The sequence below is a fragment of the Pseudoliparis swirei genome, chromosome 4, assembly GCF_029220125.1.
Source record: "Pseudoliparis swirei isolate HS2019 ecotype Mariana Trench chromosome 4, NWPU_hadal_v1, whole genome shotgun sequence".
Taxonomy (NCBI): Eukaryota; Metazoa; Chordata; class Actinopteri; order Perciformes; family Liparidae; genus Pseudoliparis; species Pseudoliparis swirei.
Genome location: NC_079391.1, coordinates 15,059,096 through 15,074,202, shown reverse-complemented (window position 1 = coordinate 15,074,202; position 15,107 = coordinate 15,059,096).

Here is a 15,107-nt window from a genome sequence, read left to right as displayed (position 1 = left end):
GACGGGGATCGGAGTCGTGTTAACGTGACACGTAGAGACAGAATGACATGCTGCTGGTTCGAGACGACCAACAACAGACGGATTGGAAGCTAATTCTGCGCATGCGTTAAATGCGTTAAAAAAAATAACGAAGTTAAACCTGTAATTTAATTAACTGAGTTAACGCGTTATTTTTCACAGCACTAATAATGAGTAATAATAAGTCTTTCCTAACATCGCTCTGTTGAGAGCTGCAAATCGAAATGACCTAATCTCGTATTTGGTTGAATTGAATCCCCTTTGCCAGCATACATCTCTATGTTTTTTTAAATGTTCTTTATTTAACATGTTTGGTGTGCTATGATGTTCATAGTAAAGTGCAACAGGAAATTCAGCCGAAGGTGTCATGGTTGACATCAGTTATGACAATTGCTGGTGCCAGTTCAACAAACCTGGACTTAATGTGGACAATTATTAGATTTTGGGATAGAATTCTTAAATTAAATTCTGATGTGCCCACTAATTTACCACTAGTTAAACTACCGGGATCCCCAATATTTAAAATATAATTCCGTCAACCACATCTTCTCACGATGCATTGTCCTCATATACAATATATTCACATGCACTTGTTTATAGACATAACATATGTATATAGAGAAGATACATTTACATAAAACCGGTTGCATCAAAGTTGCCAGTTTAAAGGGAAATTTAGATTGTCCTATGATTTTGCAGAACTGGGATTAAAAAAGTCCCAATTGTCCGCTGGTATTAATGAAAGTCAAATTTGAATTGGACTTTAAGCCTCAGTTTGGTCCACCACTGTTTGACAATAAGCTGGTTGAAGCTTCATAAAAGTGTTATATGCTTCTGAGAGCCGGGAGACTCAACCTTTCATTCAATAGAAATCAAAACAATTAGCTAAAAACTGCAACGCTGACCATTCATTCTGCTGGGATTGTTCACTATTAGTGCCCAATAGCTGAAACTATTAACAAATATGCACAGATTTTCAATGTCTTTAATGATAAAAAAGGAGCAAAAACTAGCTTTGGGATCAAGAACAATGTAACTAACCAGCAAAATGTCAAAATCGACAACCAAATTGAAACAATGTCCTCCTATAAACATTTAAATATAATTCCCATTGATTATTTCACCAGAAATGTGCACCAGAATTTGGTTTTCGAGTTTAGTGTGGATAGTTCTTCCCACCAACTTATGTTTACTTCTTATTTCTTGCATACACCAGAATTTTTCCGCATCAAAGTCGTTCTGAAGAAATAGACAAGAATTAGGGTCTACGGTAGTTACTTTGATCATGACAGTTTGACTTTTAAATGTTATTTGGTACTTAATGTAATCCCCTCGCCACACGACACAAGGGACAGTAAGCGTAAGTCTGATAGAGAAAAAGCGAGCCCGTCCTGGGAAAAGACACATGCTGAAACACTGCTATCTCACATTTAGAATCAAAGATGTCAAAGTAAACTACACGCTTGGACAGCTGAAAGGGGCTCGCATGTGAAACTCTAGCAACATTGTAGTCATCTCCTCCTTGACCTTTGACCCTTCAGAACTCATTAACCCCTAACCCTGATGGAGTGGTCTGTGCGTATGACAGCACTCCCACACGCATACACACTACAACCTCATTTTTGTTGGAGCAAGTAAGTGTGCCGATGAGAGAAGTGAGAGGGGATGTGAGCACAGATGTGCCAATTGCCTGGCTGAAACCAACAGACACATGGTCGTCAGCAGAGAGGAAGTGAGAGCAACTTATGTTGCTGTCTTTTGGTATGGGAGGAAGTATGGGGGGTGGGGGAGAGAGAGAGAGAGATAACTGATTTCAACCAGAGTAGCACAAAACATGTAGGTGCTTTTTTTTTTAACCAATGGGATTTCCCACATGCAAGTGATTACAAGTATTCATGAATAAGACATCAACATTTTGTATTAAAGTTAATATAAATCTCAATAATAGTGAAAGAGCAAATTACATTTCCTACAATATTTGAATTCCCTGAGCAACTAATTACATTTTGGCAGAACATTTGGGGTTAAGTCGGAGAGCACTGGAGCTACAGTTGCAGTCAGCGAAATGAGAATGAAAACATACACTTATTGCAGAATGTGAGCCGCGTGAGAACATCAGCAGGTGGTAGGTTTGGGAACAGACGGCAAGATACAGGTGCAAAAGATGGGGTGAAGCAGAAAAGACGAAGAAATTAAGGGCAAACTGACTCGAGGACACACTGATTTAGCCTCACTTGATGTGAGCCAAGAGGGATTTGGTTCTACAGTTTTAAACTGATTTGATAATTGTGCGTGGAGGGATCCAAATATGAACGAAAAGAGAAAATAGGCTTAGTTTAACAAATCAAAGGGAGCAAATAATGTCAGTAGTAAAAGCAACAGATTTGAGGATAAAGTGATTGAATGCATGTTTAGTCCCATACAAGCAACAAATGAACTCATGAAATATCAAAAGAGTTCCCCCCTCACGATTCTTACATGTGGATCTAGTTTATCGTCAGTCAGTTACCATCCCTCACTTGCTCATATCGGAGGTTGAATATACATAGATAACGCTGAAAACAGGTGATCACCCCGTCATCCCATATAATCTTAATCTTATCACATTTACTTCAAATTCAAATCCATGCATTGCAAAAAAGGCCGGACGTTTTAGTTGGTGTACCCAGACTTTCTCACCTGATACACACATGTAAACACACACACAATTTCCCCTGTGTTACCTGTTATAGAAGCCGTTGCCCCTTTGCCCCCTTCCCCTCAGATGTTGGCAGGTATAAAATGAGTTTTTGGAGAGAGAGAGAGAGAGAGAGAGAGAGAGAGAGAGAGAGAGAGAGAGATAATGATTCCCACATAATCACCAGAGGCCAGCTCTGGTTCTGGCAGGTGCTATCACAGTAGCGACCCAGTGGTGCCTTCTCCCCTGAGATAAGGTCAGGGGGATGACGGGATGGAGGAGCAGAGGAGGAGAGGAGGACGGGGCAGAGGGGGGCAAAACGTGTGTTGCAGTCGAGCGGCTGGCCTTGCCTTATCTCCCCCCAGCGGCTGCCGCTACTGGCTCCCGGATGCAGCGGGCCAGAGCAGCCGTGTCAGAGAGATCCCTCTATCAGCGACACACAGGCACCCCTCGCCAAATACAAACCCAGCAGGAGGACACACCAGGACTTCATTACCTCTTTAAAACTCCAATCAGCATGCAGTAGAGAAGCACAAATAATCTGAAACTTTGTTGTCTCGCAAATGCATCAAATCTGTCTTTATGCTTTCTAGCCAGGTAATTAATTGTCAGACAAGTACACTTTCCTAACACTGGTGGAACAAGTTTCCTTCCTTTAATAATGGAAAACACATTCAGCACGTTTGTCACTGGGTCGACGAAATGCAACTTTTCACCTTGCAGACCTACAATGAAAGTCAAGCATGTGAAAGTCAGCGGTCGGGACGGCTGGCGTCTGGTGGCGAGGAGCCACCATATGGTGAAGCGTCTTGACTGCCTGCGAGACACATGGCCTCCACTAAGCGGCTGAACTTTTCAACCTTGTAGCAGTTTGAGCGAACACATACTCCAATGTTGTACAACATTTAAAGTTGTGAATCGTTTTGCTCCTAATACAAATGACGTGACCGCGCTTGAATACATATTTACAGACAGGCACGTCTATGGAACAGCTTAATCCTGAATACTATAACTGTGAAGGTGATTCACTTTTTATCACAGTAAACACCTCACAAATGTTTCTCTACTAAATAAACCAAAGTATTTCACAACTGGATTATTTAAATTATCTCAGAAATATTTGGAATTATTATATTGTACACTAAAATAAAACTATATAAATAAAAAACATTATTATGAGAGATTGCAGCTAACACACTTCACTATGTTTCTGCTTGGATGTTGCAAACTAAAATGATGCTGTAGGCCCCAGAACTGACAATGTTTTTAACTAAAACCTCACTGAACTAGTTTTTTTGTGAGCTTCAACAGTAGGTTATGGGATTCTTCTCCATAGCATATGGAAGTGACAAGAGTTTGAATGTGTTTCCATTTGCCCACAGTGAGACAGAATGAATGAGAACACTCTAGTGGCTCTTCCAGAGGGAGTTACTGCAATGAATTTGAATCCACATAAAGAGGGAGAAAAAACACACTGGCAGCCTCCTTCTATCAGTAGAAACCAGACAAATAAGTCAGTCGAGGCTTGTTCACCTTCTCTCTCTGTGGTGTTTTTAGAATACACACCTGTTTGGCACAGACAGTGTCAGAAAAACCTCCAGATCTAAACAGAACTCTATAAGTTAAACCGTCCCCATCTGTCACAGTCGAGCTCCACACAGAGCGGCACATTGAGCACCTCCTCTCTCTTATCCTTCATACTGCAGACTTGGCACTCATTCAAGAACTGTCAAAGCACACCTGCTAAATTAAGCCTGTTCTCATGCACACACACACACACACACACACACACACACACACACACACACACACACAGATGCTGATAAATGCTTACAGTGATATTAAACTGATACAAATATATTTTGCATTTCATGGTATATATGTGTATTGAAAGCCTAACTAATACATAATACTCCATTATCAATTATGTCTTCAAAAGGATATTGGTAAAAAAATTATAAACAAATTAGCAATTTTATTTTATTATTTATTATTATTATATTCAGAAAATATCGTGACGAAGATAAAACTGATGTTGAAATCATGCATTCAACTTTTACTGTCAATATGTTTATAGATGTTTTTTACCTTCGCATTGAAAATGCGGAAGGTAATGTTTTGATCGCCGTGTATTTATTTATTTGTATGCGTGTTACTCGCATAACTCAAAAAGTATTAAACCGAATCGCATGACATTTGGTGGGATGATTGGTTATTATCCGGCGACCATTTGATTAGATTTTGGGATCGATCGGGTCAAAGGTCAAGGTCATGAAAAGGTCAAAATATTCTTTTTACCATAGCGCGGTCAATTTTTATCCAATTGGCATGCAACTAATGCCAAAATGTTCATAATTCAATGCCCAATCTTGTGGTATGCGAAGGTATGCGCTCTACCGAGTGCCCGTTCTAGTTTCAGATGCTTTTGGTTGATTGCAGTAAAGTTTGAACATATTGTGCTTCGGTTGTGTTTTTCCAGCTTTATGAAGATCTGTTTCTTTCATGCCTCTCTGGAAAAAGAAATCTGATGGTTGTTGACGAACTGATTAGATCAGATATTAAATACAAAATCAATATATTACATAGAAGCTGATATATTAATATGATAAAGTCATACATGACAGGCTAAATATCTTTATTATGCCTATGTTAAATACAACCCCATAATCGTACTGATTTAAACTCCGATCTGTTGATACCCACCGCTTTTGTCCACCCTAAACCTGCAGCCTCTTCCCTCTCTCGTGGCTCTTGGCATGCACAGCCGCTGAGCTGCTCTAAATAAGTGCCACTGTGAACTGGAGACAGATGGAAACGAAGGTTTCCTGCAGAGTGGTTCCCCTGCAGCTGTGCTGTGTACCCAGTGCCAGGGAGTGATGACAGCTCAGCAAGGGGGCACCCAGAGACACGTAAGACAGCACCATTTCCGTCACACGCCCTCTCTCACACACACACACACACACACACACGTAAACACACACACACTCGCAGGCTGTGCAAAGGTGCAAAGAGGAGGGGTTTTAGCTCCAATACCAGCCTCCAGGAATGTGAAAGTATAGAGATTTAAGTGAGGAGACAAGCGATAGACTGCTATAACACAACCCATTTCCACTGCTCTATAGCAACCAAACAAACAGACTCTCTAACAAATGACTACTTATTTATACATTAAACAATAGCTCACTGCCCCACAGGAAATAATAATCAAATGGGAAATTAAATGAGGTTTACAGTGCTCGTCTCCCATTTTGAGAGGTATTAGTAGTAATAGTTTCCAACAATTATTTCAAACCGGCAATCTCGCTCAACAGTTAAAGCAATAGACATATGGGGATGTTTGCTTATTCTCAAAAATATACTGTCTTGACCATATATATGAGACCTTTTTAGACACTATTTAGCATAACAATTGGAATATGTGGTGAAGTCAACACTCCTTTAGACAGTGTGGCACTTTTGAATGAGGTGTGTGTGTGTGTGTGTGTGTGTGTGTGTGTGTGCGTCATAGAGCAAAAGAGCGAGCGAGGCCTTTAGACTTTACCTGCAGCTAATTAGCCTCGTCTAGCAGTCTGACATATTGTGTTCAGGGTCATGTATATTTCATGAGACGAGGATTCCTTTAAAGGTCATTGTGGAATTTTCAAATGAAGAGACACCTGCTTTATTCATCACATATAATTGCATGAATTATCAACTCTTTGCCTAAGTTTCAACTCTCTCTGGGGAGAAACACAACAGTGGTTGGTTTGGAGCCATCCACTGTATTGAACACAATAATTCTTAGCAATTACAGTGTACTGAAAATGATTATTCGTATAACACTGTTGGAATCATCAGAGTGGTTTTCTTGCAATAATTACTGCCGCTTTTGTGTGAGTGCGAGTGTGTTCACGTGCGTGTCACTTTGTGCTGAGAGGGAGAAACAGGGGGAGAACGGGGTGAGATACAAAACGTGTCAGGGTGCTCCTGCTCATTAGAGCTGTATTTTACACATAGAAGGGAGTCCAGGGAGTACTTATGTTTGATCTGCTTTGCATAAACCAATCCAATCTAACCCTGCTTGTGAAGAAAAATCAATTAAATTTTCCTTAATTGGACTGACAGTGCACTCCAAAATAGAACAGCAATCAATATTAAAGATGAAATATGAAGCCAAAGGCCATCTCACTCCATTGATTTACACTGAGAAGAGGAGGGATCTAGATAGTATTGCCACATAGGAATATGAGCTATTGAGCTCCATAATGTTGTTATTGTCTCAGTATTGAAATGGATAGACGGGTAGTGAGCAGCCTGACCGCGCCAATTAATGTTCACTGATGTGTAAACAGACCTGGGTCAAATATATTTGCAAATTCTTTCTCAGCTCTACTTATTTCTCTTGAGGACCAAATGGTTGAGGTGTACGGAGTTGGACAAAATACAGATTCATGTTCATGCGCTCACTGTATTCTACACTCACTTTTGGGAAACTCATCTGCCGTGTTGGACAAAAGACAAAGTTACTTACTTTCACACATACTCATTGAAATGGCAATTATATTACTTTGCAAATTACTTAACAGCAGAGTTAATTAGTTGTTACTTGTGAAATACTTTTTTACTTGTTCATTTATCAACTCAGCTCCCTCAAAGGTGCCTTCAACTTCAGAGTCACTGTAACCACAGCGTACATGTACATCTTGTATTTTTGAAGTGCGATGAAATAGAGAACAAGACATTGTGGTTTAACAAGCAGCCAGCTTACAGTCTGAATGTAAATCACTGATCAACCACAGCTTGCTTAGCCCTGGTGACGACAGGCGGCCCTCAGAAGCCTTGTCCTCACAGTGAAGCTGCAGGTTTCACACATCTGAACAAAAGCTAGGTCATTTCTGATGGGAGGCTTCTAACACACAAACAAAAAACTAGTTTGGAGTTAGCGGTTCTCATATTTCAGAGGCACGTATATGTGCTGGCTTCCAGCAGTAGGTCCTCTTCGATTGAACATAGTGTTCAGGTGTCATCTAATGCTTTTTATTTATTTTCTTTCTCACTGTGTTAACCCCACACTGCTGTACCACAGGATTGCAATGTGCTCATGTGGTAGCCCCCCCCCCCCCAAAGAAACACACACACACATTGGCTCCAAAAGCTGGCAGAAGAATAGACAGACAGATGTGTACTAATCAACAGACAGATGGATTGACCAACCATCAAAAGACAGGCAGATGTGCAGATAGTTAGACAGTGAGATGAAAGTACACTTTTGGGTTGTGGATGATGCAAAACATAAAACATAAACATGTCCTGTAATACCTCAGGGGGGTACACTACATGATGTGTATCCCTCTGTATCACTCAATGCAGTGTTGCATTGAGACTAAATCCAGGTGATAAGAGTATAATAATAATGAATAACATAATCTCGCCTTGGTTCAGCTGCATGCTTGTAAAATGTTGTCTTGTTTTTAAGAAGCTTTCATGTCCAGAAAATATACGACTTGGTGGGGGACAGGTTTGTCAAAATCATACATCTGAAATGCAATCCAAACGCTTGCATTTACACAGCATTTTTAACATTTTTATTTTGTAAAACTCAACTAACATAAATCTAAACCCAATCTTATTGAGTAACTTCAAGTTACTTTTTAATTGATCAGGTTTTGAGAAAATTTACTTTGATCTTCCCAATATGTGAAGTAATAGGAGCATTGAAACTAAATCTGACATGTCAAGGTGTATTCAGACTAAATACAAAGACTATGAAAAGCGTCATGGTCGCATGGTTGTCATTGTCCTATTGGTTGCCATATCAAGGAGGGGGACGGTCTATTCTAATTGTCTGAGGCAGGCGGGAAAAGAAGGAGGGAGGAAACAACAATGTAAGTTGTTGTGCTGCAGAGTAAAGAGAAACTTCTTTGGTGGAACTGCAACGGACAATCAATATAAACCGTCGTCCCTGAAGTAATTTAGTAATTTAGTAATTTTCTTTTTGCGATTATATGTTCACCCAAATGACCTGAAACAGAGAGCTGGGAGCCACGGCGATGCAAGAGGACTCTGGGCTGACACTCACTATGTTGGGGCCTGCACAGTAAGGCACAGCTCCAAGGCCAAGAGCTCATTAATTCCCAGAGACTCAACAACAAGTGTACCAGACTGCTCTCTGTAATGTGATAAACGGTGAAAAAATAAAGACAGACTGCAAAAACACTCAAGAAAAAACGATGAACATTTTCTCAGACTGCAAATTAATAAAATATACTTTACTCTGAGATTGTGTGTCAGACCTCCAAGTAAAGAAAATAATGATGGGGTGGGAGGGGGGGGTGGCGTCATGGTATTCATGGCCATTAGTGTTCAGAGAGGGAGAGCGTCCTTCAATGTCAACAGTCATACATCCCCACAACCGCCACCCACTCTCCTTCCACCTCTCACTGTCCTCTCCTGCCTGTCAGCTTATCAGGACCCTGGCAGACACTCTGATCAGGGTTGCTTAGCGCTGCCCGTATGTTTGTTTGCTCCTTATCCCACCTTGTGGCATGGCATGCGGCACATTGCGCCCCGAGCCCCCTCAGCGTACCCTGCATGGAGGAGAGAGATAAAACAAACCAAAAACTGCCACGAAGATTGCAGTCACAGAAGAGGCAGTCATCACTGGAGGAATCTGAGTGCCCTTCCCTGAGGAGAGGAGAGGAGGGGAGAGGAAAGGAGAGGAGAGTAAAGGATAGGAGACTTTTAGACATTTAAATGTCACTCTAAAAAGTTGTTGAGCTACAGTATGTCACTGATATTCTTGTCACAGGTGTGCCAGTTAGTCAGTCTGGAAGCTTTAACTGACTGATTGGCTGCCAAACCAAGTTCCTTTCGATTTTAGTTGTATTTGCCTGAAGGTTCGGATGCAGTTAAAAGCTGCTGTGCACAGCTGCCTGGCAAGAAGAGTAAGGTACAGCAGTGGGAGAGAGTATAACTTGTTTAAGGGAATCATCCCTTTGGGGCTTGCACCACATCTGGTGCCTTTTGGCTGCAAACACTTTTATAATATGATTTCTCTTAAATTCTTTATTGCCTGATGTTGCAAAGACATTTACATCTCTAAGTGCTTTAAAACAGTTGTTCTCAAACTGTTGTACATATAACACTCAGCGCTTAGCAGAGCAGATTCAATTGCTACTAACCAATCACCGGAGATCAACGTATCCGCCTGAATTAATTCAAGGTCGACAGGTGATATGTTGCTATATGACATTTTTGGCTGGAGCAGAGAGAGTTAAAAGTTAAAGGATCAGAATTGTAAAATCAATGTGTTAAACAAGGGTGTCATATCAAATTCAAAGCTGTTATTCAGGAATCCAAACGGGCAAGAGATTTAGAGACGTCGTGGTAATTCTTCCATTTAGACCCCAGATCTGTTCTTGGAGGTTAGGTGTAAATGTATTAGATTACTTGTAGGATTTAAAGACTCAAAATGTAAAGCGGTGACTGTCATAGCTTAACGTTACGTTACAGACATAAATGGGGAGAAGAGTCGAGAAGATGCATCTCGCAGTAGTACAACAGTGGGGAGAAGCAGAACACATCTCCCCTTTGAATAAAATCAAATGTCGTTGGATTTCAAAGTAATCAGTTCATTTAATAGATTGAGAACAGCATCGATAGCAGCATCACTGTTGTCTGTAGCGGTCTCCACTGGTATCATTAGTCCTCGGTTACTGCGCACAGCTGACAATACTTGACATTAGCTCGAAAACAGCTTGACAACGTCGTTAGTCCCGCCCATGTTGCTGAAGTACATTTTATAATTTTATTTTAAATAACGGTGTTTCATGTCACGATGCCAGATGAATCAGTCGACTAAAACTCGGTGAAGTGGGTGAATTCAAAGCTCTGCCCCAAGGCAGAAACTATATGCACACAATTCTTAAAAACTCAACTCATGCATCGGCAAAACACTCCAGACTGTTAAACTGTAAGCGCAATTCCTTTGTTTGAACTGAAATCTTAATGATTGATGCTTTACAATCAAATTGGGAATATTAGAGGTATGGAACATAATGTTATTTCTGGCAGAAAACTGAAGTTGTGTTTTCATTTGCTGGTAGTATCAATCACCGACTCATTCTTCAAAGCTGACTGGTAACATCCAATTGTATTCACCTAGGGCTTTAAGCTTGCTTTCTTGAAAATGGCCAGAACGGGCGGCTCGACTCGTTGCAAGAAGAAATCTGATCGTATAGAAGTCTATGAGATAATAACCCACGTTCTCACTTATATTATTACTTCTGTAAACAATGAAAGCATGGGTTTCTGCTCTCATTTGCTACTTCTAATTCTTCTTCAATATAGCATGATGTTGATTTAGTTAATGATGGTCCAATTTGGAGTAATTTAGGCAATAAAGCAGGTAATGACTGAGGGCGTATAGCTAGCTTTTGATAGACAGGGATACCATGCCGTTGTCCAATATTGGAATGTTCGCCTAAAACATTTCATAGTCAGCATCACGTTGTACTTCAATTGGTTGCAAAAAGCCAAGATGACAAACTTTAGGCTTCATAACGGCAGTCCACACACCAATGGGTGACATCAAGATGATGACATCCAAATATTAGAAACAGTCCAGCTGTATACAGAGGCCTTTATAACTTGTATATGCTGCTTATACCTTATTGGCCACTTAAGATTAAATCAAAATGCTTGTTTAAACTTTTTACGGTGTATACTGGCCGCATCCAGAAGAAAGCCAGCAGCATCTTCAAAGACATCACCCACCCGGGGTACTATCTGTGTGTTCCAATGCCATCAGGAAGAAGATTCAGGACTATTAAAACCCGGAGTAACAGTCTGAGGAACAGCTTTTTTCCCAGAGCGGTTTCCTCCATCACCCCCCCACACCCAGCACCCCACCCAGCTCACACCGGACAGTGCTGCGGGGAGACCAAAATACACACTTAAACAACACTTGGTCACTTTTAATCCATTGATGTCTGTGTTTTATGTTTTATATATTCTTATTTATGTATATTTATTTTTAAATGTCTTGTTTTAAATTAGGATGTCCTGTCTGAATGTTTTTATAAATGTTTTTACCAGTTATTGATGAGTTGCCAACTTAATTTCATTGTATGTTTTTACAATGACAATAAACATCCTTACCTTACCTAAAGTTAAATTCTTTTGTCTGAACTTTTTCAATTAAATAAGAGATGCCGAATTGATTTTAGATTTGTGAATATATCTCAGCGAGATGAATGATATTAGCGGTAAGAGTATGTTTGTTTATGTGGGTCCTTGAGTTTTGGTAAGACGGAGGTGGTATTGGGATGCTTCAGAGGCCGGACTTTGCATTGGCTCTCCTGTCACCATAAAGCAGAGGTAGGATGAGAACTAGAACATAGAACCTAGGATAAGAACTAGAACCTAGGATGAGAACTATAACCTAGAACCTAGGATAAGAACTAGAACCTAGAATAAGAACCAGAACCTAGGATGAGAACTAGAACCTCAGCAAAGTTTGGATACATCCCTTGAAGCAAGTTCTCACATGATAACATTGTGTTTGCTAGATTCATTCCAAACAACCCATATGATTATTCCAAAAAAGGACTCATCTAAGTGTTTTCTAATCTGGCACTTCTAAAGTAGAGGTTTGGTTACGTTTAGAAACAAATGTTCACCGCCATTGAGATGGGACATGAAGTGTGAACTACAATGTTAAAGCCATGCACTTTTCATAGTTTAGGAAATGTGTTAACACGTGACCAATGTGGTTATTTTTCTGGTGAGGCCAGCTTCCTGCTGTAGTGTCAAGCAATCTTCCTCAATGCAACTGCTAAGTGCTCCCCTACTTTTTAGATATTTACTTGGAAAGCAAAGCCATGTCCAGAACTTTATGTCACAGTGAAGGTCAGAAGCAGACGCAGGACAAAAAGATATACGGTACAGAGAAAGGCAGGACAAAAAAAAGGGCTAGATAGGCATTGCCAAACAGAGTTAGGGAAACAGAAAGAGGAAGAGATGAGAGACAGCACAGTGCCCGGTGGAGGAAGAGGAGGAGGACGAGGCAGCGAGTAAATAGTCAGCGACTCTAATAGGAATATCAAGCCAGTGAAAGGTAAACAGGCTTCTCCAGGCAGATACAAAGGGAATGTGGCGGCTTTGAGAGCGCTGGAGTGCCGGCACGCCACTGTGGCACTGAGATAACGGCTCCAGGCCTGCCTGCATCCCAGAGATAAGGCCGAGCACTGGCACGTGTCGCCCCTGATCCCAATTTCACAGTCAATATTCATCCAGCTCGACAAACAAGCAACATTTAAGATAAAAAGTAAATATAGAGTCCTTCTGCTATTACCTCCTGTTTATTAATCTGCACACAGCACCCACTGCCTTTTAAACAGTGGTAAACATCCAGCCCTCCCTACCACACCTCTCTCCCTCCTCCCTTCATCAGATCCCCCCCCCCCTTCCAGGCCCCCCACTCCTCCTCCCAAACCTCTCGTCCTCATCGTTCCCCTGTCTTCCTGCACATCTGGGGATTTGCAGGGCTTCACTTATTCTTCTGCAATTGCCGCAGGCGTGTGTGTCTCTGGGTGTGAGACTGTGAGTTGAGCACACCTGTGTATGCATGTGAACATGATATTGTTCCCAGATATCTGTCAGAGAGAAGCCTGCCTAGATGTGCATGTATGCCCACTTTCTTTGCTTGCTGAAATAGGTCGTGAGCGTGTTTGAGGTATATTTTCATGCAATGTTTTTTTACTTGCATGTTAACACATGGAGTCAGGCCCCAGCTGTAAACTCAAATCATCCTCCGTCTCCCTCTTAACGTTCTCCTTCCCTCACCTGGCACCCACACTGACAGAAAAAGTCATTATAACAAGTTGTTGATGCTGGTGTTCCCTTACCAAATCATATGTTTCTCAGCTAAATATGAGCAAAATTGACAAATTGTTGAATTGGAGAATAGTAAAATTAGCTTCTTTTTTAAAAATCTTCAAACTGAAACTAAAGGAAAATACGATCTTAAATTACTTGTTAGGACTGCTATCATTTTGAAATGCAGGCCTTACACTGCAGCTGACAGGCCAGCTGGGCTCTGATTACCATCTGAACAATCACAGAGAGGAGTAAACCAAGAGCAGAGCTACTTGGCCCACAGCTTGTTTTATTTCCTTTGGTGGAGGAAGCACAGAGCACCCTCTTCAATTAGCTTCATTTGTTTTGTGACACAGAATGGTAAGTAAGGGCAAGGGAGCGGTGAATAGCACAGGTTCATGTGAGGCACATTACCACAGTCGTTACAAACCTGGACAGTAGTTTTCACAGTTAAAAGCAGCAACATTACATTGAGCCTGTTCCATTATGTGTTGGCAGCTGGACAATAATCATTCGTATCAGTGCTCTTTATTGCTCCCTGACCACCTATCCTCAGCTTTCATATCGCGCTCGCCATTACACCTGACCTGCTTCATCACAGCTCACTCACTCATCCCCTCCCTTCTCTGTGGCCTTCTCCTGCCCTTCCTTTCTCTCCCTGGTACAGACCTGCCCATGCCTGGCCAGCTGGCCATATCCCTTTAAATCTGGCCTGGGTCGAGCCGCTGTCTCCTGGAGATTACCGCACACTCTCTTAGGCTCCACAGATGGGAGAGACAGGCTGCCAGCTGGCAAAGGGAGACCCACTATCCCCACTGGAGACTGGCCAACCGGCCTGGCTCTCTGCTCAAAACTCTGCCCATTCACACTTCTGATAGCTAGCCACTTCCTGCTCTGATATTTCTCTGTCTCCCATCACACTCTCTCCACCCAAGTTTTTTTCCCTACACCACCAGTGATGGAGGGAGTAATCAGAGGTATAGCAATACCACCACGTAAACCCAAACAAGTTAAGTCATTTATATGTCATTTTTTATATTGTCTTTAACGAGACTTCCTGACTATTATAATGTTTGGCCATAATTAAACCACAACAGTATACTGTACTATATGTGCATCTCTCCAGATACTGTCACCTGGTTATGTTTGATGTGCAGAGATTACTTCATCCTTCTACAATTATCTCTATGAAATGTAAAGATTTTTTTTTTTTAAACATGGTGAAGATTTAAGTACAGTAAAATAAACTCAAGACTCTGCAGATACACTTGGATGAATATAATTGTCACCGCTGTTCAGGTTCTCACAAAATGTTGCACCTGACTTTTTCTTCGAATCACTTTTTCTCTCCTCTTCTCTCTCTTTCCGACACACACTTTTCCGTTCTCTCCCACTAACTGTCTCACACGTGGGCACATACTCACACATGCAAACCTACACTCCTCAGCTCGCTGGCCCCCAATTTTAGAGAGCAGTGGAGAGAAAGGTGGGGACTGAGGTTTATTGAAAGGTGTCACATGTGCAGATGTGATAAGGCTGCCAGGTAGAGACAACC